Source organism: Tursiops truncatus, chromosome 14 (assembly GCF_011762595.2).
Source record: "Tursiops truncatus isolate mTurTru1 chromosome 14, mTurTru1.mat.Y, whole genome shotgun sequence".
Classification (NCBI taxonomy): Eukaryota; Metazoa; Chordata; class Mammalia; order Artiodactyla; family Delphinidae; genus Tursiops; species Tursiops truncatus.
This window is the reverse complement of record NC_047047.1, coordinates 60,777,538-60,805,359: the sequence shown is the minus strand read 5'-3', so window position 1 is coordinate 60,805,359 and position 27,822 is coordinate 60,777,538. Positions and strand designations below refer to the sequence as shown.

At 35.5% G+C, this 27,822-nt stretch overlaps 1 long non-coding RNA gene across 1 annotated transcript in view; it reads right to left on the bottom strand.

Annotated features, from left to right (window-relative positions):
- Nucleotides 1-27,822, bottom strand: part of LOC141276397 (uncharacterized) — a 116,423-nt gene that overhangs the window by 52,508 nt on the left and 36,093 nt on the right. The window contains exon 2 of the long non-coding RNA XR_012325895.1: nucleotides 17,174-17,257. This is a non-coding gene — a long non-coding RNA (uncharacterized lncRNA). The remainder of the gene's footprint in view (nucleotides 1-17,173; nucleotides 17,258-27,822) is intronic.

Here is a 27,822-nt window from a genome sequence, read left to right as displayed (position 1 = left end):
TGTTATAAATTCCTTCAGTCAGGCCAAAGGATTAAGCCAGGCATAAATTAGTTAGATTTTTTAAAAGTGAAATGAGTTAGATGTGAAAGTATGAAGGGAACTAAATTTCACTTGGGTGTTTTTAAATAGTATTCCGTAAGTGTATTTTTACTAAATTATCATTTGGCAATCTTCATAAAGGCAACTGCTTTGAAAAAGATATTTTGTTTAACTCTTTGTGTAACTGATTTGGAAAACATACATGAAATCAAGCAAACAACAATTTGCATTTATATATAAAAGAGAGCTAAATTATAGGCTCAAATAATTGTATTTTTCTTTCACCTATATTAATGATTAGCAGGTTTTTTGAATGTGGGATGTTTGAGACATTTCTTTTTCTGTGATAATATACCCTTAAATGCAAACAATTAGGAATGATAATAAGAACTGGAAGATTGCTTTAAAACAGTTTTAAATATGTCAGAAAACCTATCCTAGGAAAAACTGCCCATCAGTAAGTATAATCTACCATATTTATTCCCTATTTACAATTTATGCACCGTTACTTCATTTTTTTATCTTTATGATTTACTTATTTTGGCAAAGTATTAAATTCAAATAGTCTGAATTTCTAAATACTATTTTTACACAAGTTCTCTATTTACTGTTTATCATTCGACATTATAAATTGACTCCATAACATGGTGGGTGAGGATCCAATTTCACTGACTTCCATTCTTCCCCCTCTTCCCATCCCCTGCACATGACTATATTTGCTTTTGATCAAATCTGTATTCAGTGTCTCTATTTTTACATCTCTGTAAATATTGTCCACACAGAACATCTCGTAGAATATATTTTGTCCTGCAGTTATTTTTTTCCTGAAGGTAATTATTGTTTCACTTTTTTACATTTTGTTTGTACATCTAAATAAAATGTCCAGCCTCTTCTAACAGTTCCATTAAAAGCCTGTTGATAATTTATTAATTCCATTTTTCTTCTTTTCCCTAGAGATACCCCTTCAGGTGCCCTCCAACTCTCCTGCTCCCATCTGGATTCATTACTCTCTTAGGTTTCAGCACAGGTACCACTATGGGCTTTCCCTTTCCCATGGTGGGAAAGGAATCTTCATCATCCCTCCTCTGGGTTGATTTTCCTCTTTTCTGTTCTTTCTTGGTTTACTGCCTCATTTTACTAAAACAAAACCTATACTACATCTCTGAAAAATACTAAAAAGAGAGGTGAATTTTTAGGGACCTACTACTTGAATCCTTGGTTGAAATTCATCTTAACTCAGAATTTTGGCATTGCTTCCAATTTTGCTCTGGAGGATACACTGCTCTTGTTATGTCATATACTTTTGCCTGAGATTTTCAAAAATAAACTTATTAATTTGCTCTTTTCTTTGGAAGCTTTTAGGAGTTTCTCTCTGTACTTTGTGTCCTAAAATTTCATGATTATATGCTTTAATGTGAATCTATTGTTTTTATTTCATTTTGCTGAACTTTAGATGAACTTTTTGTTTTGGGAGAGGCATGTGTGTTAGTTATGAGTAATTTTCTTAAATATTCCTTAGATGATTTTCTCTTTTTCCCATTTCACTCTCCTTCTTTCATGAATTCCACAGTTTTACTCTATCTCTTAGCACATTAATTTTATTTTTTGGACATCTCCCCATGCATTATCTCCATTTCCTTTGTATATCTTTCTCTTTTTGTTTTCTGCCATCCATGGTGGAGGTTTTCTTCAAATATCTGGTGATCTTTGTTCATTCACATTTGAGAGTAAGGCACTAAAAACTTCCTGATTCATGAGGATCTATGTAAATCATGGAGCTTCATTCTAGTGACAGGAGTACACGAGCAAGGTTTTTCATTTCAAGTCACTGACAGGGCAGGATCTGTGGATCTTTTCTCTGGTACATGCAGTTTACCAGACAAGAATATGACAATCTCCTCTTTAGAGATGGGGTAGGGGTGTTAAGGACACAAATCTCTGTTGTTGCTGAAGAGCTATGCTGAGGAGTAGACTGGAAATTCTCACTCTTCAGCATAAAGATGTTCATAATGACATCTTTTTCCCACCCTCTTTTGGGCCAGTTGTCTTAGAATCAGAAAGCTCTTTAATTCAATTTTCCTGAAAATAGACTTCTTGTGGCCTATGAACATGGAAAGTGAACAGTGATCATCTGCAACCATCTATATGCTTTAATGGGAATAACACAGAGATGAGAATAAACTGAGGATCTGTGCTTCTAATGACACGATAGCCAAATATTCATTTATTTTTCCCTAAGAGAACAGAAATTATTTATTCAATGCAGAAGAGAAAACAAAAAAATGGAAAAGAACTTTGATAAATACTTGAAAAAATAAATGAACAAGAGTTTTGTTTGGTTTTTTATTTTTTGATATTTATATCATTTATCCTTAGAAAATAGAAGCAAGAAACTGACAGAGCAAGCAAGACTTCACTGGAGTTTCTTGAAAGAACAATTCTTTCTGTAAAAATGAGATGGTACTAGATTGCTAGTTTTTACATTTGTTCAAATAGCAAAATGCCTGGATGTCATGATGTTCTTTGAGGAATAATGTGGAACATTAATTTAATACATTTTATTTTATAAAATTGTGTGATTTTTTAAAAATGGCAAAGTTATTTTTCTTCCAAGTTTACTAAGACTTTTATATAAAATGAGTGTTGAATTTTTCAAAAAATTTTGTTCAGCCATTGAAATGATCAGATGACTTTTCTCCTTTACTTTGTTAATCTGGTGGATGATATTTATGAACTTTTTAAAGTTAAAACATCCTTTCATTTATAAAATAAACCAAAAAAAGATAAAACTCTTTTTATATATTATCCTGGATTTGGATTTGAAAATATTTTGTCTTACGTCAATATGCTTGAATTGAGTTAACTGTAGTTTCCCTTTTTTGTACAAAATTTGTATTTGTTATTAATTTAATTGGCGTAATCTCTCTATGCCTACCTTTTTTTGTTTGTTTCCTACAAGAGGTGGTGTACATCCAAATTAAGTTTCTCAAATTTTTGATATAGTGAAGCTATCCAAAGTAAATTAGTGGGAATATTTTTGATCATTGATTAGATTTCCCTAATATTATTCAGGCTTGCATTTCTTCCTGAATCAGTTTTGATGTTATTTTTCTGAATAATGTATCTGTTCTTTCTGTATTTCTAGATTTATTGGCCTAAAATTATTTTGAAATACTGTTACTGTCTTTTTATTCTGCACCATCTATTCTGATTTTCCTTTAGTTTATTCCTAACACTGTTAATTTGGGATTTATCTCTTTCTGGATTACTCAAAGTGTCACTGAAAGTCAATTTTATTCTTCTTAAATGATTAATTTTTCTTTCAATTGATTATTAGAATTCTAGTTTATTAATGTGTATTAGTATCTTTTTTATTTCCTTCTATGCATTCTCCTTGCGTTCATCATGAGTGAGTGCATGCAATATGAAAATTATAAGTTAATTCCATTAAATATATAGTTTTTCTTTGTACCGTACTGATTAATTTAACCATTTCTACTTTTCCTAATATACTCATTTAAAATTATGTTTTTCTCTAAGTATTACTTTAACGGCATTCCAAAACTTTTGAAATGTGGCATTTTTCTTTTCAGTTATTTCAAAGATTTTGATTTCTATTATGAATCTGTCTTTGACTCACCTATTTTGAAGTACTAAATGTTGTCATTTCTTAGCATATCATAATTTTCTAATTATCTCTTAAGTATAGATTTCTAGCCTAAATGCACTATGGTCATAAAAATTAATTTATATTATTTCTATCCTTTGAAATTTCTTGAGACTTTCTGTGTAGCCAGTAAAAGATCATTTTGGGAAAACAGTCTATGTATGCTGAAAAACATGGGTCTTACTTTCAGTGAAGTCCAAGTTATCGAGTTTTCCTTTATGGTTAACGCTTTTAGTGTCCTTCATGAGAAATTATAGCCTACTCTAAGGGCATAAAGATGTTCTCCTATGCTTACTTTGAGAACTTTATTTTTTTATCTTTCATATTTAGGTCTGTGATCTATCTAGAATTGATTTTTCTGTACTGTGTAAAGTGAGGTCAAAGTTTTTTTTTTCCCCAAATTGATGCCCAATTTAGGAACACTTATTAAATATTTAGGAACATTTATTAAAGAAGACATTCTTTTACCACTGCATCACTGTGTCACCTTTGTCATAGTCACTTGACTATGAAAGTTATGATTTGTTCCTGAATTTTCTATTCTGCTTCATTGGTCTATTTGTCTATGTCTGTGGTAACAAAACATTTTCATAATTATTAGCCTATATAATACATCTTGATAGATAGTAGTGTGAACCTACCAACTTTTATCCTCTTCATAAGCTTTTCTTTTTCAGTATTTTCTTGGCTATTCTTGGCCCCTTGTATTTCTATATACATTTTAGAATTAACTTGAACCAACCTGTTAATTTCCACAATAAAATATGTTCTGATTTTGATTGGAATTGCATCTGTATATTGGAATCTATACTATAGATATGTTTGGGTAAAACCACAAATAACAAAAGCCATATTTTTTATTTTAAATTCTTAAAACTGTTTTTTCCTGGCCTTATGGAATAGGCTGAGACATCTAGTAAAATGCTTAAGAGAAGTGATTGTAGTAGGCACCTTTATGTTCTCTTAATTTTGGCCTAATAGTCAGTATTTCACCATCAAATATGATACTTAGTGCAGATTTTTATAGATAGCCATTATCAGAGTAGAAAAGTTTTTTTAGATTCCTGCTTTGCTAAGAGTTTTATCATGAATGAATACTGAATTTTTAATTTTGTCAAATGTCTTTTCTGAATTTATAAAGATAAGTGTATATTTTCTTTCTTTATTCTATATGATGACTAATATTTAAGTAATTTTAAAACTTTATGCCAACCTTTTTACTAGATAATGTCTACTTGATCTTGACATATTATCCCTTTTAAATATTCCTAAATTTTATATGTTGACATTTGGTTTAGAATTTTCCCATTTTCACATCTATTTCTGTGAAAGGAATTGACCTACAGCTTTCCTTTCCTTTCTTATAATATCCTTGTCCTATTTTGGTAAGAAGGTTATAATAGCAATTTAAAATGATTTGTAAATGATTCCTTTTGTTCTTTGCTCTGGAAACTGTTGCATAAGATTAGTGTTTCATCTATCTGAAATATTTGGAAAAATTCATCATAAAGCTGTATGAACTGAGATTTTCATGAATTTAATATAGTAACACTATATGATTTTTTAAATTTCTTCTTGTCTCAGTTTTGGAATATTTTATTTTTCTAGGAGGTTATCAATTTCATGTAGAGTTTCTAATTTACTGTTAAAACATCATTCATCATATACTTTAATTTTATTTTCAATACCTGTAGGATCTTTATTCATGCTCTTTTATTGCTGCTAGTAAAGCTAATTTGTGCCTTGTCTCCTTCTCTCTCTCTCTTCCTCTTGATCAATCTTACCATTAGTATGTCAATTTTATATATTTCCAAAGATAAACCTTTTTTACTAGTCAATTTTTTATTATGCATTTACTTTCTATTTCATAATTTTGCCCTTATTTATATATTTTCTTCCTTCTACTTTTACTGAATTTAACTTGCCTTTCCATTTTTAACATGCTATAGTGAATATTTAAATATAATGGATACTTATAAACATGGTTTTAATATATTAATTTTACAGTATGAATTTTTATTTAAGCACAGATTTAGTCACATCCAAGTTTGATATATTATATATATTATTAATTTAAAATATTTTCTCATATCCTTTAATACTTTAATTATCTTATTGAGTTTTTAGAACTGCATTTCTTAGTGTCCAAATAATAATTGAATACACAAATACTTCAACTGCACATGAAACATTTTCCAAAATTGGGTGCAAATATATTCTACATACACTGGAAAATGTGTGTTCTGTCATTGTTGGAAGCAATGATCTATGCCTGTCAACTAGGCAATTTTGTTTATCACAATATTTATATTCTCTATATACTTATTGATTTTTTTGGTCTGTTTATACTATCAGTTATTGGGAGAGGTCTGTTAGTCTCTCAGTATAATTTTTGATTTGTCATTTCTCAAGTAATTCTTTAAATTTTTATCTTATATATTTTATATCCCTGCTGTTAGGTTCATACTAGTGTAACATGGTTATATCTTTCTAGAACACTGACCCTTGTAACATTATGAAGTTCTGCTAATTGTCTCTTGTTATGTTTCTTGTCATTGTGCCTACTTTGTTTCTATTATTGACGGACCAGCTTTACTTTTGTCTGATAGATCTTTTCCCAGCCTTTTTCTTATAACGTTTCTATCATTGTATTTAAAGGGTCTTTGTCAGTAAATTTAAGTGTTTTTTAAAATTCAGTCTTTTAATTGGAGCATTGTGTCCACTTATACTAAATGTATTGTCTGACATATTTTGGTTCATATTTACCTTTCACTATTTCTATTTGTCCCACCCATTTTATGTTCTTTCTTCTCTCCTTCTTGTGAATTAATTCTTTCATAATTGATTGATTTTCTTTTAGCTTTATGATATACATCCTCTACAATAATTTCAATTACAATATGCAACTTTGACTCATTACAGTCAGAAATAAATTATTTCTTTACCTCTCACCTAAAAATACAGTTACCTTAAAGTACATTTACTCTATTTATTCCCCTCTCTCTTACTGTGTTATTTTGTCATTACGTTAACTCCTCATCTATTTTATGCAACCGAATACATTAATATTTTTGTTCTGTAAAATCAATATCTATTCATATAATTAGTCTTTGTAGAGCTTCAATTCCCTCATGAACTTCTTAGCTTCCAACTGTGATTGATTACATTTCTAAGAAATTCCATTATCTCTTAAAAGATTGCTTCTGCCTCTATCTTCTCTTCCCTTTTATAACACCAAGGACATGTGTTTTATTTGTCTTCTCTGTGTTGCATGTGTCTCTTACACTTTCTTCTGTACTTTCCACATACGCTTTTCTCCTTCTTTAGCCCAGATTATTTTTATTCACCTATTATTTTACTCATCATCACTTTAATCACCTATTCAGTTTTGTCCAATCTGTAAGTAACTCCATGTGCTGAATCATCAATTCCCATTATTGTTTTTTTAACTCAAGAATTTCCATTCATTTCTTTTCCACTAGATAACAGTTCTATGATGAAATTCTTCCTGTTGTTATCTATGTTCTTGGACATATTACTCACAAACATAAGTCTAGTCTCACAGCTATAGAACGTGGATAGTCTATGCTTTGTTGCTACTGTCGGTTTTCCTGTTCCTTTATTTATTTATTTATTTATTATTTATGGCTTAGTTTTTATTTTTTTGATTGAGTGCTGGATATTGTACATGAACTATTTAATGCCACTGAACGATATTCTCCTACTTTAGATAGAACCGATCTTGTCCTTTCTTAGGCAGCCTATGAGGGAGCAGATCACTGTATTCAATCAGGGAATGAGCTGATTCAAGGATATTGCACAGTTTGGGGGAAGCATTGGATACCTCTCTTTAGATGAAGTTCTTTGGGTTAGCTCTTACAGATCTCAGCCAAGAGCCTTTGAGTGTTTACAAAATGCTGTGTTCTTTTGCTAGTCAAGAACTCCCACTGTTGTCTCCTGTTCACCAAGAGACCCATGATAACTGCATAGATTTTCAAATAATCTTTCAGTTTCTTAGTATTCTTCTCCAAGCACCTTAAAAATTCAGTAAGTGCTAAAAAGGGAAAAGAAGAGCATTTAGCTCACTTATCAGGACCTCCCTTCTCTCCTGCATGTTGGCCTCTCAAATCCTGCCTGCCTCTAGATGTTCTTCCTCCAGTGTGGTCAGACTGCCAAGGCTCTGCTCACTTCTCTGGTTCTTGGCAGCTAGCCACTCTCTGCCTGGTTTTTCAGCTTCTCACCCAGCACTAGGATTTGGCAAATTCTTTGCAGGAGAAACTATGACAGACAGTTGGGCTCTTCTCTCTATGGCTTCTACTTCTCCAAGAGCTTGGCCTCTTGGTGTTGTTACTTCAATAGCCATAGTCTTAATGACTACGAACATATCTTAAAGTTTATTTTACCTGGCTTTGCTCATTGTTTTTAGTGGCAATTCTGGTCTACTGTAGCCTATTCAATCAAAGCCTACTTCTATGCTCTTAAGAAAATTATTCTTATCTTTTGGAGCTATTTAAATTGTCTTTAGCCAGTGAGTTGGTCCATATACTCTACACTGTCCTATTTATTCTAATGCATTTATATGCATACATAAATTACTTTATGCCAGTTCCAATATAATTTCTTTATTTTATGGAGGCTCAAGAATTCTAAGTGAGTTACCTCTTTTACATAGTAAGTGACAGAATTTAGAGTAAAAAAATCTCTTCTCTCTGACACCAAGTCCTAATAGTACGAAAAACTGACAAATACTCATGTTTGCCAAAAAAAAAAAAAAAACCACACAAAACAACAAGCAGTTGAGGGAGATTGGTTCAAGATGGCAGAGTAGAAAGACATGCTCTCACTCCCTCTTTCGAGAACACTGGAATCACAACTAACTGCTGAACAATCATCAACAGGAAGACACTGGAACTCACCAAAAAAGATACCCCACATGCAAGGACACAGGAGAAGCCACAATGAGATGGCGGGAGGGGGGCAATCACAATAAAATCAAATCCCATAACTGCTGGGTGGGTGACTCACAAACTGGAGAACACTTATACCACAGAAGTCCACCCACTGGAGTGAAGGTTCTGAGCCATACGTCAGGCCTCCCAACCTGGGGGTCTGGCAATGGGAGGAGGAATTTCTAGGGAATCAGACTTTGAAGGTTAGTGGGAGTTGACTGCAGAACTTTGGCAGGATTAAGGGAAACAGAGACTCCACCCTTGGAGGGCACACACAAAGTAGTGTGCACACTGGGAACCAAGGGAAAGAGCAGTAACCCCATACGAGACTGAAACAGATGTACCTGCTAGTGCTGGAGGGTCTAATGAAGAGGTGGCGGGGGGGGGGGCTGTGTGTCACTGTGAGGAAGACGACACTGGCAGCAGAAGTTCTGGGAAGTACTCCTTGGCATGAGCCCTCCCAAAGTCCGCCATTAACCTCACCAAAGAGCACGGGTAGGCTGCAGTGTTGGGTCACCTCAGGCCAAACAACCAACAAGGAGGGAACCCAGCCCCACCCAGCAGGAGTCAAGCGAATTATAGTTTTACTGAGCTCTGCCCACCAGAGCAACACCCAGCTCTTCCCACCACCAGGCCCTCCCATCAGGAAACTTGCACAAGTCTCTTAGATAGCCTCATCCACCAGAGGGCAGATAGCAGAAACAAGAACTAAAATTCTGCAGCCTGTGGAACAAAACCACATTCACAGAAAGATAGACAAGATGAAAAGGCAGACGGCTATGTACCAGACAAAGGAACAAGATAAACCCCCAGAAAAACAACTAAATGAAGTGGAGATAGGCAACCTTCCAGGAAAAGAATTCAGAATAATGATAGTGAAGATGATCCAGGACCTCGGAAAAAGAATGGAGGCAAAGATCGAGAAGATGCAAGAAATGTTTAACAAAGACCTAGAAGAATTAAAGAACAAACAAACAGAGATGAACAATACAATAACTGAAATGAAAACTACACTAGACGGAATCAATAGCAGAATAACTAAGGCAGAAGAACGGATAAGTGACCTGGAAGACAGAATGGTAGAATTCATGGCTGCGGAACAGAATAAAGCAAAAAGAATGAAAAGAAATGAAGACAGCCTAAGAGACCTCTGGGACAACATGAAACGCAACAACATTCGCAATATAGGGGTCCCAGAAGTAGAAGAGAGAGAGACAGGACCCGAGAAAATATTTGAAGAGATTATAGTCGAAAATTTCCCTTACATGGAAAAGGAACTCGCCACCCAGGCCCAGGAAGCACATAGAGTCCCATACAGGATAAACCCAAGGAGAAACACACTGAGACACATAGTAATCAAATTGGCAAAAATTAAAGACAAAGAAAAATTATTGAAAGCAGCAAGGGAAAAATGACAAATAACATACAAGGGAATCCCCATAAGATTAACATCTAATTTCTCAGCAGGAACTCTACAAGCCAGAAGGGAGTGGCATGACATATTTAAAGTAATGAAGGGAAGAACCTACAACCAAGATTACTCTACCTGGCAAAGATCTCATTCAGATTCGATGGAGAAATCAAAAGCTTTACAGACAAGCAAAAGCTAAGAGAATTCAGCACCACCAAACCAGCTCTACAACAAATGTGAAAGGAACTTCTCTAAGTGGGAAAAACAAGAGAAGAAAAGGACCTGCAAAAACAAACCCAAAACAATTAAGAAAATGGTCATAGGAATATATATGTTGATAATTACCTTAAAAGTGAATAGAATAATGCTCCAACCAAAGACACAGGCTCACTGAATGGATACAAAAACAAGACCCATATATATGCTGTCTACAAGAGACCCATTTCAGACCTAGGGACACACACAGACTGAAAGTGAAGGGATGGAAAAAGATATTCCAGGAAAATGGAAATCAAAAGAAAGCTGGAGTAGCAATACTCATATCAAATAAAATAAACTTTAAAATAAAGAATGTTACAAGAGACAAGGAAGGAAACTAGGTAATGATAAAGGTATCAATCCAAGAAGAAGATATAACAATTATAAATATATATGCACCCAACATAGGAACACCTCAATACATAAGGCAACTGCTAACAGCTGTAAAAGAGGAAATCGACAGTAACACAAAAAAATAGTGGGGGACGTTAACACCTCACTTACACCAATGGACAGATCATCCAAACAGAAAATTAGTAAGGAAACACAAGCTTTAAATGGCACAATAGACCAGATAGATTTAATTGATATTTATAGGACATTCCATCTAAAAACAGGAGACTACACTTTCTTCTAAAGTGCACATGGAACATTCTCCAGGATAGATCACATCTTGGGTCACAAATCAAGCCACAGTAAATTTAAGAAAATTGAAATCATATCAAGCATCTTTTCTGACCACAATGCTATGAGAGCAGAAATCAATTACAGGGAAAAAAATGTAAAAAACACAAACACATGGAGGCTAAACAATACATTATTAAATAACCAAGAGATCACTGAAGAAATCAAAGAGGAAATCAAAAAATACCTAGAGACAAATGACAAGGAAACATGATGATCCAAAACCTATGGCATGCAGCAAAAGCAGTTCTAAGAGGGAAGTTTATAGCTATACAAGCCTAGCTCAAGAAACAAGAAAAATCTCAAATAAACAGTCTAACATTACACCTAAAGGAACTAGAGAAATATGAACAACAAAACCCAAAGTTAGCAGAAGGAAAGAAATCATAAAGATCAGAGCAGAAATAAATGAAATAGAAACAAAGAAAAAAATAGCAAAGATCAATAAAACTAAAAGCTCGTTCTTTGAAAAGATAAACAAAATAAATACACCATTAGCCACACTCATCAAGAAAAAGAGGGACAGGACTCAAATAAATAAAATTAGAAATGAAAAAGGAGAAGCTAAAACAGACAGCGCAGAAATACAAAGCATCCTAAGAGACTACTACAAGCAACTCTATGCCAGTAAAATGGACAACTTGGAAGAAATGGACAAATTCTGAGATGGTATAACCTTCCAAGACTGAACTAGGAAGAATAGAAAATATGAACAGACCAATCACAAGTAATGAAGTTGAAACTGTGATTAAAAATCTTCCAACAAACAAAACCCCAGGACCAGACGGCTTCACAGGTGAATTCTATCAAACATCTAGAGAAGAGCTAACACCCATCCTTCTCAAACTGTTCCAAAAAATTGCAGAGGAAGAAACACTCCCAATCTCATTCGATGAGGCCACCATCATCCTGATACCAAAACCAGACAAAGATACCAAAAAAAAAGGAAATTACAGACCAATATCACTGATGAATATAGATGCAAAAAACCACAACAAAATACTAGCAAACAGAATCCAACAACACATTAAAAGGATCATACACCATGATCAAGTGGGACTTTTCCCAGAGTTGCAAGGATTCTTCAATATACGCAAATCAATCAATGTGATATACCATATCAACAAATTGAAGAATAAAAACCATATGATCCTCTCAATAGGTGCAGAAAAAGCTTTTGACAAAATTCAACACCGATTTATGATAAAAACTCTCCAGAAAGTGGGCATAGAGGGAACCTACTTTAACATAATAAAGGCCATATATGACAAACCCGCAGCAAACATCATTCTCAATAGTGAAAAACTGAAAGCATTTCCTCTAAGATCAGGAAACAAGACAAGGATGTCCACTCTCACCACTATTATTCAACATTGTTTTGGAAGTCCTAGTCACGGCCATCAGAGATGAAAAAGAAATACAAATTGGAAAAGAAGTAAAACTGTCACTGTTTGCAGATGACATGATACTACACATAGAGAATCCTAAAGATGCTACCAGAAAACTACTAGAGCTAATCAATGAATTGGTAAAGTTGCAGGATACAAAATTAATGCACAGAAATCACTTGCATTCCTATATACTAATGATGAAAAATCGGAAAGAGAAATTAAGGAAACACTCCCATTTACCACTGCAACAAAAAGAATAAAATACGTAGGAATAAACCTACCTAGGGAGAGAAAAGACCTGTATGCAGAAAACTATAAGACACTGATGAAATAAATTAAAGTGGATACAAACAGATGGAGAGATATACCATGTTCTTGGATTGGAAGAATCAATATTGTGAAAATGACTATACTACACAAAGCAATCTACAGAATCAGTGCAATCCCTATCAAATTACCAATGGCATTTTTACAGAACTAGAACAAAAAATCATAAAATTTGTATGAAGACACAAAAGACCCCGAATAGCCACAGCAATCTTGAGAAAGAAAAGTGGAGCTGGAGGAATCAGGCTCCCTGACTTCAGATTATACTACAAAGCTACAGTAATCAAGACAATATGGTACTGGCACAAAAACAGACATATAGATCAATGGAACAGGATAGAAATCCCAGAGATAAATCTACGCACCTATGGTCAACTAACCTATGACAAAGGAGGCAAGGATATACAATGGAGAAAAGACAGCCTCTTCAATAAGTGGTGCTGGGAAAACTGGACATCCATATGTAAAAGAATGAAATTAGAACATTCCCTAACACCATACACAAAAATAAACTCAAAATGCATTAGAGACCTAAATGTAAGACCGCACACTATAAAACTCTTAGAGGAAAACATAGGAAGAACATTCTTTGACATAAATCACAGCAAGATTTTTTTTGATCCACCTCCTAGAGTAATGGAAATAAAAGCAAAAATAAACAAATGGGACCTAATGAAACTTCAAAGCTTTTGCACAGCAAAGGAAACTGTAAACAAGATGAGAAGACAACCCTCAGAATGGGAGAAAATATTTGCAAATGAATCAGTGGACAAAGGATTAATCTCCAAAATATATAAACAGTTCATGCAGTTCAAAATTAAAAAAACAAACAATTCAATCCAAAAATGGGCAGAAGACCTAAATAGACATTTCTCCAAAGAAGACATACAGATGGCCAAGAAGCACATGAAAAGCTGCTCAACATCACTAATTATTAGAGAAATGCAAATCAAAACTACAATGAGGTATCACCTCACACCAGTTAGAATGGGCATCATCAGAAAATCTACAAACAACAAATGTTGGAGAGTGTGTGGACAAAAGTGAACCCTCTTGCACTGTTGGTGGGAATGTAAATTGATACAGCCTCTGTGGAGAACAGGATGTAGGTTCCTTAAAGAACTAAAAATAGAATTACCATATGACCCAGCAATCCCACTACTGGGCATATACCTAGAGAAAACGATAATTCAAAAAGACACATGCACCCGAATGTTCATTGCAACACTATTTACAACAGCCAGGTCATGGAAGCAATCTAAATGCCCACCGACAGATGAATGGATAGAGTAGATGTGGTACATATATACAATGGAATGTTACTCAGGCATAAAAAGGAACGAAATTGGGTCATTTGTTGAGACGTGGATGCACCTAGAGACTGTCATATAGAGTGAAGTAAGTCAGAAAGAGAAAAACAAATATCGTATATTAACACATATATGTGGAACCTAGAAAATGGTACAGATGAACCAGTTTGCAGAGCAGAAATTGAGACACAGAAGTAGAGAAAATACATATGGACACCAAGGGGGGAAAGCAGCAAGGGGAGGGCATGGTGGTGGGATGAATTGGGAGGTTCAGATTGACATGTATACACTGATGTGTATAAAATGGATGATTAATGAGAAAAGAAAAAACAACAAGCAGTTGAATTATAAATTATTGGCTATATTTAATCTTGTTAATTAATATTAATTTGGTACTTTTTCATTCACAGAGTAAGCTACTAGCACTCACTAGAGGATAAATGATAGCAGACACTTTCATTTTAAAGTCGAAATAAAAAGAATAAAAACTTTAAATGAGAAAATTCTATCCATCTATTCTTTTCTAGGAAGCAGAATTTTCTTTGATATAATTAATGGATGTTATCTGGCCAAATCTTACAACCCAGAGTAGAAATAATTTTATGACCTCTTTGTTATATTACAGCAAGAATCTGCATATTCAATTTACTATGTGTTTTATTTTTTTTTATTTTTGGAGAAAATGACATCGGGATAAATAGAAAGTTACATAGCTGATTATTAACAGACATAGGATTGGAATTTTTCATGCCTCTTTGGATTTGATAATGAAATACCAGAAATGCCATAATAGTGAAAGGTATAGTTCCTGCTCTCTGGAAACATTCTGTTTAGTGAATTAAGTGCCATATGAGTGGTTCAACCAAAAGATATATGAGGCCTTATAAGAATTCAGAGAAAGAACTGATCAATTTGCACTGGATTTGTCAGTAAAATAACAGATATTTAAAAATGTTGCAGGATTTAAACATGTCAGGAGAAAGAGGGAATGAATTTCAAATATCAGCAAAATGCCTTCACTATTTCAATACTTAGCACTGTGCCCATTGCCTAGAAAGTAATCATGAAAGGCTGAGAAAAATAAATACCTCCTGGGTTCTCTAGACTTGGAAAAAAGTTTCATGAAGATTTTAAACAAACTTTTAAGGTGGCTTCTACTTTAGAGGGAATACCACACTCCATGTTCTTTGCCATAAGGAAAGAAGTGAAAAGTATATCAGTCCTTCTGACCGTTTTTTGGCCTCTCAATGTCTATTTCCATTCCAAATCTCACCACACAATAAGAAGAGAAACTGGACAAACAAGAGAGTGGTAGCAGTAATGTAGGAATGATGGATAAAGACAATTTCTAAAAATCTGACACGATGAAGTAAACTGAGTGTCACCTAAAGTTGTTTGGTTTTTTTTTACAAGCAAAATACCTGTAATAAAATTTATTTTGGAAGAGAAGAAATAGCCTAATTGTTTGTAATACTGCAGAGCAGATTTCCTTGATAGCAAGGACCATCTTAGTTTTCAGGAAGAGTTCATGAAAGTGATTTCTTTCCTTTAGTGAGACACTAGGCATTTACTGTGCATCAAGACTGTGCAGAATGTTGGAGACTAGTTCTGAGACACATGCTAAAGAAGGAGCTAGTATCATAAATACGTGAGATCTGTTACTCATGTACTTGAAGAATTTTTATGTCTTAAACAATAGGATTTTATTGATATTTTGATAGTTTGTTTGCCTTCATACTCTTCAGCAATGCTGCACTAAAAACAGAAATATAACCAACTATTTTTGACTAAAATCAGAAGAAAACTGAGTCTTTAGTTATAAAAAGCTCTACATGTAGAACAGTGTAAATCTCAAGAAATAAACAATAAAACCTGCATATTCACATCTTAGCCACTAAAACATACATGGATTACAAATGACTTATTCTTGGAAAGAGTGACTCAAATCCAAATTGTAGCATAACTCACCATCCAAATAAACATGAAAAAGCTGTCAAATATGGCTCTAAGTCCCAAAGATCCCGTCATCTGCATTAAAAATGAATGAACTGAGAGAAAGGGAAAAACCATCTGCAGTTTAGATTTGTCATTCTTTTGTTATCTTCATGTATTTCAGGATAAAGGGGCTGGCAAAGTGCAGAAAAATCTTCAGGAATTCCAAGGGGATTCATGGTTGCAATTTTAATATTTTAGAGTAACCCATATTTTGGACTAGACAGCCATTAAAATATCTTGTTTCCTAGTAGTCATTTTTCTTTAGACTACAATCTTGTTTTTGCTACAGCTAGAAGAGCTGTTAGAGGTTACATACTGCAGATGAGAGGAGAAACATGAAGTAAATTTCATGATCATTAGTCAGGGACCACTGATCAGAGTACTACTGGGAGTTCCACATATTTTCCTTGAAATTTTTTCAAAACTAACATGTTCTGGAGCATTTAGAAGAGAACGGTCAGTTTAGGTTAAAGTAGACCTCAGTCAGACCCCATTGAGCTGTATGGTATTTTTAACCTTTTTCTTGAAAATTCCTCTATTAAAAAAATTCTCAGCTTTTTACACTTTGCAAAATAATGGCACAATTCTCAAAAGGAAGACTTTCCTAATACGTATGAGACTCTGTAATATAGTTGTCAAGGGAGCCTATAAACCAAGTACCTGGTTCAACGGGAGAGCTAACATACTCCCATATAAGCAGAGCCCTACAGCTCTTAAATCAACTCTGTGGCAGGCAGAAGTATGTGCGTGTATGTGTGCGTGTGAGACACTATGGGTCACCTTGCTTCTACCACCATTGTTCTGGCTACTCAAAAAATGGTTTCAGCCAGTCTGGCTCACTGAGAATAGATCTCTTATTCAGCAACTGTCTTTAATAAGAAAAGAAGTACAAGGAAACCTGGAATATGCTCAATTACAGGCATAGGAGCCATTGGAACCTGTGCCACAACATGCCCACAAATGAAGAGCATTTGTACAATTGATTGCACAAAGCCAGGGGAGAGACAACTGGAGGTGATGCATGTGTAAATATCATTTAGTGCTGGGTTTAAATTAAGCAGTCTTGTAGAGGAACTCAAATTGTTTTTGACAGACTATAAATATACCCTTGGCTATTGATTGTAATAGAAGAATACACTTACATTTCTTTCTTCCTATTGGTAATGGAAATTTAAGCACTGCCATTAACTATTCTCCCGAGGACAACAAAAGGAGTGTGCAAAGGGCTGCAATTAAAAAGAGAATTATTTAGGTTAGATATGTGTACAGAGGCAGGTCTCCAAAATTTGCCACAGAATTACAGAAAACTCTGATTACAAAAATTTCCATTCCAGGGCAGCTTAATGCTCCCCTGTCTAATACTACAATAAGCCACAAAGAGAGATGCAGACTCTAGTTTCTGAAGAATGTTACAGTTAATTTTCTCATTGCTTTGATCCTTTTTAAGCCAGTAAAGAGAGGAAGGTGTTCTGACAAAGCAAATACCAATAAGTCTGTATACAAAAATAATTAGTAGCGTGGGATGAGGTAAACTTATCAGCATGTTTAGAAATATACCAAGAAATAGGCCCATGGAAAGTCATGTATTTAGCGAGAACATTGCGAAGTAAACACACAAAATATCAGCAATCACGCCATGAATCAATTAGAGAAAGCCATAGATTATCAATACGCAGCATCCACACTCAGAATGCAAGTGAAATATATGTATCGTTGAAACGAAAGAGCTCCTTTGACAGAAACTTCTTACATTAGTTCTGCTAGGTCAGCAGCTACTCCCAAGTGTGAAGTACTTTTGGCCTGCAAAATCATGGACCTGAAAAGTGGCTGAAGTTGTCTAGAACAAATACAAAAAGGAGCATCAGCTAAGCGTGGATGCTGACACAGCACTGGAGTAGCATAACAATGGGAACATTTTGAAAGGAAGCCCCACTGATTTGTCTAGGCCAGTGATTCTGAACTCTGGATGATTTTGCCCCTTGGTGGGCATTTGACAATGTCTGGAAACATTTTTGGTTGTCAAAACTTTGTGACACTGCTGGAGTTCAGTGAGTAGAAGCCAGAGATACTGCTGAAGATCCTACAGTGCACAGAACAGTCCTTCGCAACGAAGAATTATCCAGCTCAAATTATGATTAGTGCTGAGGTTGAGAAATCCTGGTCTAGCCCAAAGGCAATGTTATCACAATGGGAAAAGAATGCTTTTCCCATTCTATTTTGCTGCTGTTTTTTTTGTCTACTCTACCAGAATGAAAACTTCTTAGAGGCAGGGAATTTGTCTGTATTGTTCATTGCTCAGAACATTGTCTGGCACGCAGTAGGCACATAATAAATATGTAATGAATGAATGAAAGAGTAAGAAAACACAGCAGGAGACAAGTTGGCAGTTATGTGGTTTGACTGAAATGGGAGAGAGACAATAAACCCTTACAGAGTCAGAGATATGTGTGCTGTTACCCTAAAAATCCTAGCATTGTCTGATCATCTCAGGAAACTAGTACAAAGAGCTAGTGCTCAAAGAATAGAATTATTAATACTATTATTAATTACTAATATTAATAATAGTATTATTCTTTATTTATGTAATCTTATTCAGTAACAGAAAAGAAGACGTTGATATTCATCAAAAATGTTTAAGTCAAAACATTCCACTGCGAACTTCCCTCTCAGAGGGAAAGTGTTATAAAGGAATATTTTAACATCACCTTGACCTTCACAACCAGAAGTTAGCTAGTGACTAGGATAGCATTCAACAGGCATATAATTCTTAAAGTTTGCAGATTCTTAGCTGAAACATCTAAAAACTTCCATTTTTAGGAACTGTTTGTTCACTTTTCTCTCTATTCAGCCTTGAACTATGTAAGGAAATGCTTTTTTAATCAGTCTGCTTGTGTTAAAGAAAATCACTTTACAGAACAATAAAAACAAATCAATGAAAAAACCCCCAATTTATACATCTATTTACCTGTTCAAAATGAGGTAAATTTGTTGCTTCGTATTTACATTTTATTTGATTACTTAATTTCTCAACATCTATCACTTTCATCTAATTTCTTTTGATATTATTCTGCTTTTGGTTATCTAAAATATAAAAGAGTTTTTCCTCTTCTCAACGAATACAATGCCTGAACTGAATGTATTTTTGACTATGATTTTTCAGAGAACTTTAAATTATTATCCTTTTTATGGTGGAAGTCAGTGAGTGATTGATAAAGAAATCATCTGGTCATATTGCTGCCAATTGACTAAGTCTGGTTTAATTTCAAAGAGCTAAAAATGGGCATTATTTAAAGTTAAATGGCTTAATTTAAATACTAATTTTACCCCACCATTAAAGATATTTTAAAAATAATTCCTTAGTCCATCTTTGTATTACCCATCCATTTTATAAACTCTTTGGAAAATCACTGGGGCTTGGAACAGAAGCACAGTTATCTCTATGAGACCAGAACCCAGGTCTGCACGCCCAACATTCATGGTAGAAAAAGGATAGTGTAGCCCTGTGGTGCCAGCACCTGTGTTAATATGAGGGCTGATTTGGTGCCATCCACTCTTCTTTTTCTAATCATGATTTGTGATCATGGATGTATAGTCTTTTTTAAATATTTCAATGATTTCATATATTCCACTGGTCCCTCTAATATAGTTTTCTCATTCTTGAGTGTTCTACTTTGATTCTAGCTCTTAATTGCTTGGATATAGTTGTTGAGTAGTTTTATTTTGTTTGTCTTTGTTTTTCAGTAAGGACTCAAGGACTCAATTTTATTCCCTAAATGATTTTGTATTTCAGAATGTCTGTCTGTAGCTTTTACACTTGTATATTACGTTGTGTGAGTCTATCTTCTAGCATTACACTTTCTTTTGTTTCAGAATTGTGTAGGTATTGCTTCATTGTCTTTTGGCATTAAATGTGTGGAGAAATCTGAGACCAGCTTGATTTTCTTTCCTCTTTATAGAAAAATTGCTTTCTTCCCAGAGTTCATTTTCTTCTCTTACAGTTTGGTGACAAATAATATATGTCTCTGTGTTAATTGTTCTATATCTACTATAACCAGAACACAGCTTTTGCTTTTGACCAGCATATTCCATTTAGTAAGATTTCTTCTGTTGTATCTCAGCATTTTTCAGTGTTCCATTTGTTTCGTTTTCTACTTCTGGTATATTTAAGATAGGTTATTACTATTCCATAGATTTATTATATATCTATAGTTTTTTGTGTCCTTTTCCTCTGTGTTTACCTTAATTAAAACAAGCTTTTCTTCTGTATCATTAATTAATTTTATAATTAGCTATATCTGGTCTGTTCTTTGACCTTTTAAATGTATTAGGTAACTTTTTAATGTTGTGGTTTTGATCCTGGTTCTTTTCTGCTGCACTTAAAAATTTCATTAATTTCAGTCTGTGACTACTGTTTTATGTTTGAGCTTCTATATCTTGATTTAATATACTTATTCAATTCTTCCCTAATGAGGAGCTCTTTTGGGAAATTTTCTTCTGTTTCTTGGACTTTTTTCCAGATTGGACTCTTCATCTATTTTGTTTGCATATTAGGTTTCTTCCCCCCTCCACCTCCCATGCTGGTGTGTTTACCTGGTTGCCATGCTTTTCTTTTCATTTTCCTCATGTTTCAAATGGAATGATCTGTCAAGATCATCTATATTCTCTGTAGATAGTGAGTGGATTCTTTTTGACCTCATCCACAGCCTGAGACCTGGCCTACTCTCCCTTCTGTCTATAATCTGTGGTTTGAGAATCTTATTTTCTATTCCCCACCCCTTTTTTTTCAGTAGCCTCAGGATATGTGAGCAACACAGAGAGAGCTCAACATTGGTCATGTGCCATCTTTCTTTGGAATTTTTCTCCCTTAAATAGGATTATATGGTACATACTTTTTGGTTGACTTTTAAAATTTTTCGTATTTCACACAATGTCTTAAAAATCATTCCACATCAGTGCATCAAATCTACCTCATTCTTTCTTTGATAATTAGTTGCATTAAAAAAACTTAATAAAACTTAATAAAGGTGTATGTATATTTAAGTTATTTTTAAAAGGATTTGGTAATGTTCATAAGCATACATGATAAAAATTATTGGAAAACACAAATTCAGAAGTTATGTTCAGGGGAAAAAACAGAATACAAATAGAAGACTAGGAATTATATAAAAGAATTAAGAATTAAAGACATAGTCATACCATCACCTCAATTATCTTGTTTTTATAATATATTTCTAGGTACCCTAATTTCCTGACAAAGATATTTCAGTATGTATTTTTCATTTATAAATGTATTACTATTTTCTTAGCAGCAACTTTTTATTGATATTAATAGTGACTGAAGGACTCTAACAAATTTGAGATTATCGTTTATATTTTATTTTAAATAAATGATACTTCATTTAATACTTTAAAATGTGTCATCCTCTCCCTTTGCATAAACTTATTGGTTTGCATAATCCAGTTTTTTCCATGGAGCTCATCTGTACAGCATACATATACAGACATATAGGCACTCTATCAGCCTTTCCTCTCCAGATTTTACTTATTGCAAATCTGCTTATTTGCCTTCAAATATCTAAATAGTGAGGACAGTCATGGATTGTCTAATCTTGAGGGCAAAAATAAGGCAAATAACTCATCAGTAAAATCTTACTGATAATAAAACAACAACAACAACAGCAAAAATTAACATGTCTTTAATCATATACTTAAAAGCTTCAGTTTTAAAGACGATTTGACTGTAAGTTGAGGTCACATGCAGCCACATAGATGGGTCCCTTTTTGTTAATGGTCCTCACAAAGTTTTCTATAGATTTTTCCTTGTCATAAATTTCCACCTTGTAAGCCCTAATTATCTCTAACTCTTCCTATTCACTACAAACAAATCCACCTCTCTTTTTCGTCACAAACCTGGTAAAACCTTTGGCCAATAGTTATAGCAACTGACGGTGTTAAACTGAAGCATATGAAAATGTTTAAGAGTTTATTTGAGAGCTTCAAGATGGTGGAAGAGTAAGACATGGAGATCACCCTCCTCCCCACAAATACATCAGAAATACATTAACATGTGGAACAACTCCTACAGAACACCTGCTGAACGCTGGCAGAAGACCTCAGACCTCCCAAAAGGCAAGAAACTCCCCACATACCTGGGAGGACAAAAGAAAACAGAAAAAAACAGAGACAAAGAATAGGGACAGGACCTGCACCAGCGGGAGGGAGCTGTGAAGGAGGAAAGGTTTCCACACACTAGGAAGCCCCTTCATGGGCGGAGACTGGGTGGCGGAGGGAGGAAGCTTCGGAGCTATGGAGGAGAGCGCAGCCACAAGGGTGTGGAGGGAATAGTGGAGAGATTCCCGCACAGAGGATCGGTGCCGACCAGCACTCACCAGCAGGAGAGGCTTGTCTGTTCACCTGCCGGGGAGGGCGGGGGCAGGGAGCTGAGGCTTGGGCTTCGGTAGGATCACAGAGAGAGGACCGGGGTTGGTTGCGTGATCACTGCCTGAACGGGGCTGGTGCGCCACGGCTACCAGGAGGGAGTCCAGGAAAAAGTCTGGATCTGCCGAAGAGGCAAGAGACTTTTTCTTGCCTCTTTGTTTCCTGGTGCAGGAGGAGAGGGGATCCAGAGCGCCGCTTAAAGGAGCTCCAGAGATGGGCGCAAGCCGCGGCTATGAGCACCGACCCCAGAAACGGGCATGAGACTATAAGGCTGCTGCCGCCACCAAGAAGCCTGTGTGCAAGCACAGGTCACTCTCCACACCTCCCCTCCCGGAAGCCTGTGCAGCCCACCACTGCCAGGGTCCTGGGATCCAAGGACAACTTCCCCGGGAGAACGAACGGCGCGCCTCGGGCTGGTGCAACGTCCCACCGGCCTCTGCTGTCGCGGCTCACCCCGCATACTGTACCCCTCCCTCCCCCCGGCCTCAGTGAGACAAAGCCCGCGAATCAGCTGCTACTTTAACTCGCTCCTGTCTGAGTGAAGAACAGATGCCTTCAGGCGACCTACACACAGAGGCGGGGCCAAATCCAAAGCTGAACCCCAGAAGCTATGTGAACAAAGAAGAGAAAGGGACATCTCTCCCAACAGCCTCAGAAGCAGCAGATTAAATCTCCACAATCAACTTGATGTACCCTGCATCTGTGGAATACCTGAATAGACAACGAATCATCCCAAATTTAGGAAGTGGACTTTGGGGGCAACGATATATATATTTTTTTCCCTTTTTCTCTTTTTGTGAGTGTGTATGTGTATGCTCCTGTGTGTGATTTTGTCTGTATAGCTTTGCATTTACCACTTGTCCTAGGGTTCTGTCTGTCCTCATTTTTTATTACTAAAAAAAATTTTTTTTTTTAAATTATTTTTTATTTTAATAACATTATTTTATTTTACTTCATATTATTTTATTTTAACTCATCTTCTTTCTTTCTTTCTTTCTTTTTCTCCCTTTTATTCTGAGCCATGTGGAGGACAGGCTCTTGGTGCTCCAGCCAGGCATCAGGGCTGTGCCACTGAGGTGGGAGAGTCAAGTTCAACACACTGGCCCACAAGATACCTCCCAGCTCCACGTAATAACAAATGGTGAAAATCTCCCAGAGATCTCCATCTCAATGCCAAGACCCAGCTCCACTCAACGACCAGCAAACTACAGTGCAGGACACCCTATGCCAAACAACTAGCAAGACAGGAACACAACCCCTTCCATTAGCACAGAGGCGCCTAAAATCATAATAAGGCCACAGACACGCCAAAACACACCACCAGACGTAGACCTACTCACCAGAAAGACAAGATCCAGCCTCATCCACCAGAACACAGGCACTAGTCCCCTCGACCAGAAAGCCTACACAACCCACTGAACCAACCTTAGTTACTGGGGACAGACACCAAAAACAACAGAAACTACAAGCCTGCAGCCTGTGAAAAGGAGACCCCAAACACAGTACGTTAAGTAAATGAGAAGACAGAGAAACATGTAGAAGATGAAGGAGCAAGGTAAAAACCCACCAGACCTAACAAAGGAAGAGGAAATAGGCAGTCTACCTGAAAAAGAATTCAGAATAATGAAAGTAATGACGATCCAAAATCTTGGAAATAAAATGGAGAAAATACAAGAAACATTTAACAGGGACCTAGAAGAATTAAAGAGTAAACAAACAGAGATGAAAAACACAATAAATGAAATTAAAAATTCTCTGGAAGGAATCAATAGCAGAATAACTGAGGCAGCAAAACAAATGAGTGACTTGGAAGATAAAATAGTGGAAATAACTACTGCAGAGCAGAATAAAGAAAAAAGAATGAAAAGAATTGAGGACAGTCTCAGAAACCTCTAGGACAACATTAAATGCACCAATATTTGAATTATAGGGGTCCAAGAAAAGAAGAGAAAAAGAAAGGGACTGAGAAAATATTTGAAGAGATTATAGTGGAAAACTTCCCTAATATGGGAAAGGAAATGGTTAATCAAGCCCAGGAAGCACAGAGAGTCCCATACACGATAAATCCAAGGAGAAACACACCAAGACACATATTAAACTATCAAAAATTAAATACAAAGAAAAAATATTAAAAGAAGCAAAAGAAAAACAAGTAACACATAAGGGAATCCCCATAAGGTTAACAGCTGATCTTACAGCAGAAACTCTGCAAGCCAGGAGGGAGTGGCAGGACATATTTAAAATGATTAAGGAGAAAAACCTGCAACCAAGATTACTCTACCCATCAAGGATCTCATTAAGATTTGACGGAGAAAATACAAACTTTATAGACAAGCAAAAGCTAACAGAATTCAGCACCACCAAACCAGCTTTACAACAAATGCTAAAGGAACTTTTCTAGGCAGAACACAAGAGAAGGAAAAGACCTACAATAATAAACCCAAAACAGTTAAGAAAATGGTATAAGGAACATTCATATCGATAATTACCTTAAATGTAAATGGATTAAATGCTCCAATCAAAAGAGATAGACTGGCTGAATGGATACAAAAACAAGACCTGTATATACGCTGTCTACAAGAGACCCACTTCAGACCTAGGGACACATAGAGACTGAAAGTGAGGGGATGGAAAAAGATATTCCATGCAAATGGAAATCAAAAGAAAGCTGAAGTAGCAATTCTCATATCAGACAAAATACACTTTAAAACAAAGACTATTACAAGAGACAAAGAAGGACACTACATAACGATCAAGGGATCAATCCAAGAACAAGATATAACAATTGTAAATATTTATGCATTCAACATAGGAGCACTTCAATACATAAGGCAAATACTAACAGCCATAAAAGGGGAAATCAAAAGTAACACAATCATAGTAGGGGACTTTAACACCCCACTTTCACCTATGGAAAGATCATCCAAAATGAAAATGAATAAGGAAACACAAGCTTTAAATGATACATTAAACAAGATGTACTTAATTGGTATTTATAGGACATTCCATCCAAAAAAGCAGAATACACGTTCCTCTCAAGTGCTCCTGGAACATTCTCCAGGACAGATCATATCTTGGGTCACAAATCAAGCCTTGGTATATTTAAGAAAATTGAAATCATATCAAGTATCTTTTCCGACCACAACGCTATGAGACTAGATGTCAATTACAGGAAAAAATCTGTAAGAAATACAAACACATGGAGGCTAAAAAACATACTACTTAAAAACCAAGAGATCAAGGAAGAAATTAAAGAGGAAATCAAAAAATACCTACAAACAAATGACAATGAAAACACAAAGTCCCCAAACCTATGGGATGCAGCAAAAGCAGTTCTAAGAGGGAAGTTTATAGCTGTACAAGCCTACCTTAAGAAACAAGAAACATCTCAAATAAACAACCTAACCTTAGACCTAAAGCAATTAGAGAATGAAGAACAAAAAAACCCCAAAGTTAGCAGAAGGAAAGAAATCATAAACATCAGATCAGAAATAAATGAAAAAGAAATGAAGGAAATGATAGCAAAGATCAATAAAACTAAAAGTTGGTTCTTTGCAAAGATAAACAAAATTGATAAACCATTAGCCGAACTCATCAAGAAAAAAAGGGAGAAGACTCAAATCAATAGAATTAGAAATGAGAAAGAAGGGGCTTCCCTGGTGGCGCAGTGGTTGAGAGTCTGACTGCCAGTGCAGGGCACACGGGTTCATGCCCCGGTCCGGGAAGATCCCACATGCCGCGGAGCAGTTGGGCCTGTGAGCCATGGCTGCTGAGCCTGCGCATCCGGAGCCTGTGCTCTGCAATGGGAGAGGTCCACATACCGCAAAAAAAAAAGAAATGAAAAAGGAGAAGTAACAACTGACACTGCAGAAATACAAAGGATCATGACAGATTACTACAAGCAACTATATGCCAATAAAATGGACAACCTGGAAGAAATGGACAAATTCTTAGAAATGTACAACCTTCCGAGACTGAACCAGGAAGAAATTCAAAAAATAAACAGAACAATTACAAGCACTGAAATTGAAACTTTGATTAAAAATCTTCCAACAAACAAAAGCCCAGGACCAGATGTCTTCACAGGCGAATTTTATCAAACATTTAGAGAAGAGCTAACACCTATCCTTCTCAAACTCTTCCAAAATATAGCAGTGGGAGGAACACTCCTAAACTCATGCTACTAGGCCACCATCACCCTGATACCAAAACCAGACAAAGATGTCACAAAGAAAGAAAATTACAGGCTAATATCATTGATGAACATAGATGTAAAATCCTCAATAAAATACTAGCAAACAGAATCCAACAGCACATCAAAAGCATCATATACTATGATCAAGTGGGGTTTATCCCAGGAATGCACGGATTCTTCAATATATGCAAATCAAACAATGTGTTACACCATATTACCAAATTGAAGGATAAAAACCACATGATCATCTCAATAGATGCAGAGAAAGCTTTTGACAAAATTCAACACCCATTTATGATAAAAAGCCTCCAGAAAGTAGGCATAGAGGGAACTTACCTCAACATACTAAAGGCCATGTATGACAAACCCACAGCCAACATTGTCCTCAATGGTAAAAAACTCAACCATTTCCACTAAGATCAGGAACAAGACAAGGTTGCACATTCTCACCATTATTATTCAACGTAGTTTTGGAAGTTTTAGCGGCAGCAATCAGAGACGAAAAAGAAATAAAAGGAATCCAAATCGGAAAAGCAGAAGTAAAGCTGTCACTGTTTGCAGATGACATGATACTATACATAGAGAATCATAATGATGCTACCAGAAAACTACTAGAGCTAATCAATGAATTTGGTAAAGCAGCAGGATATAAAATTAATGCACAGAAATCTCTGGCATTCCTATACACTAATGATGAAAACTCTGAAAGTGAAATGAAGAAAACACTCCCATTTACCATCGCAACAAAAAGATTAAAATATCTAGGAATAAACCTACCTAATGAGACAAAAGACCTGTATGCAGAAAATTATAAAACACTGATGAAAGAAATTAAAGATGATACCAATAGATGGAGAGATATACCGTGTTCTTGGATTGGAAGAATCAACATTGTGAAAATGACTCTACTACCCAAAGCAATCTACAGATTAAATGCAATCCCTATCAAACTACCACTGGCATTTTTCACAGAACTAGAACAAAAAATTTCACAATTTGTATGGAAATGCAAAAGACCCCAAATAGCCAAAGCAATCTTGAGAAAGAAAAACTCTGTGCTCTGTGGCATGTGGGATCCTCCCGGACCCGGGCATGAACCCGTGTCCCCTGCATCAGCAGGCGGACTCTCAACCACTGCACCACCAGGGAAGCCCAAAA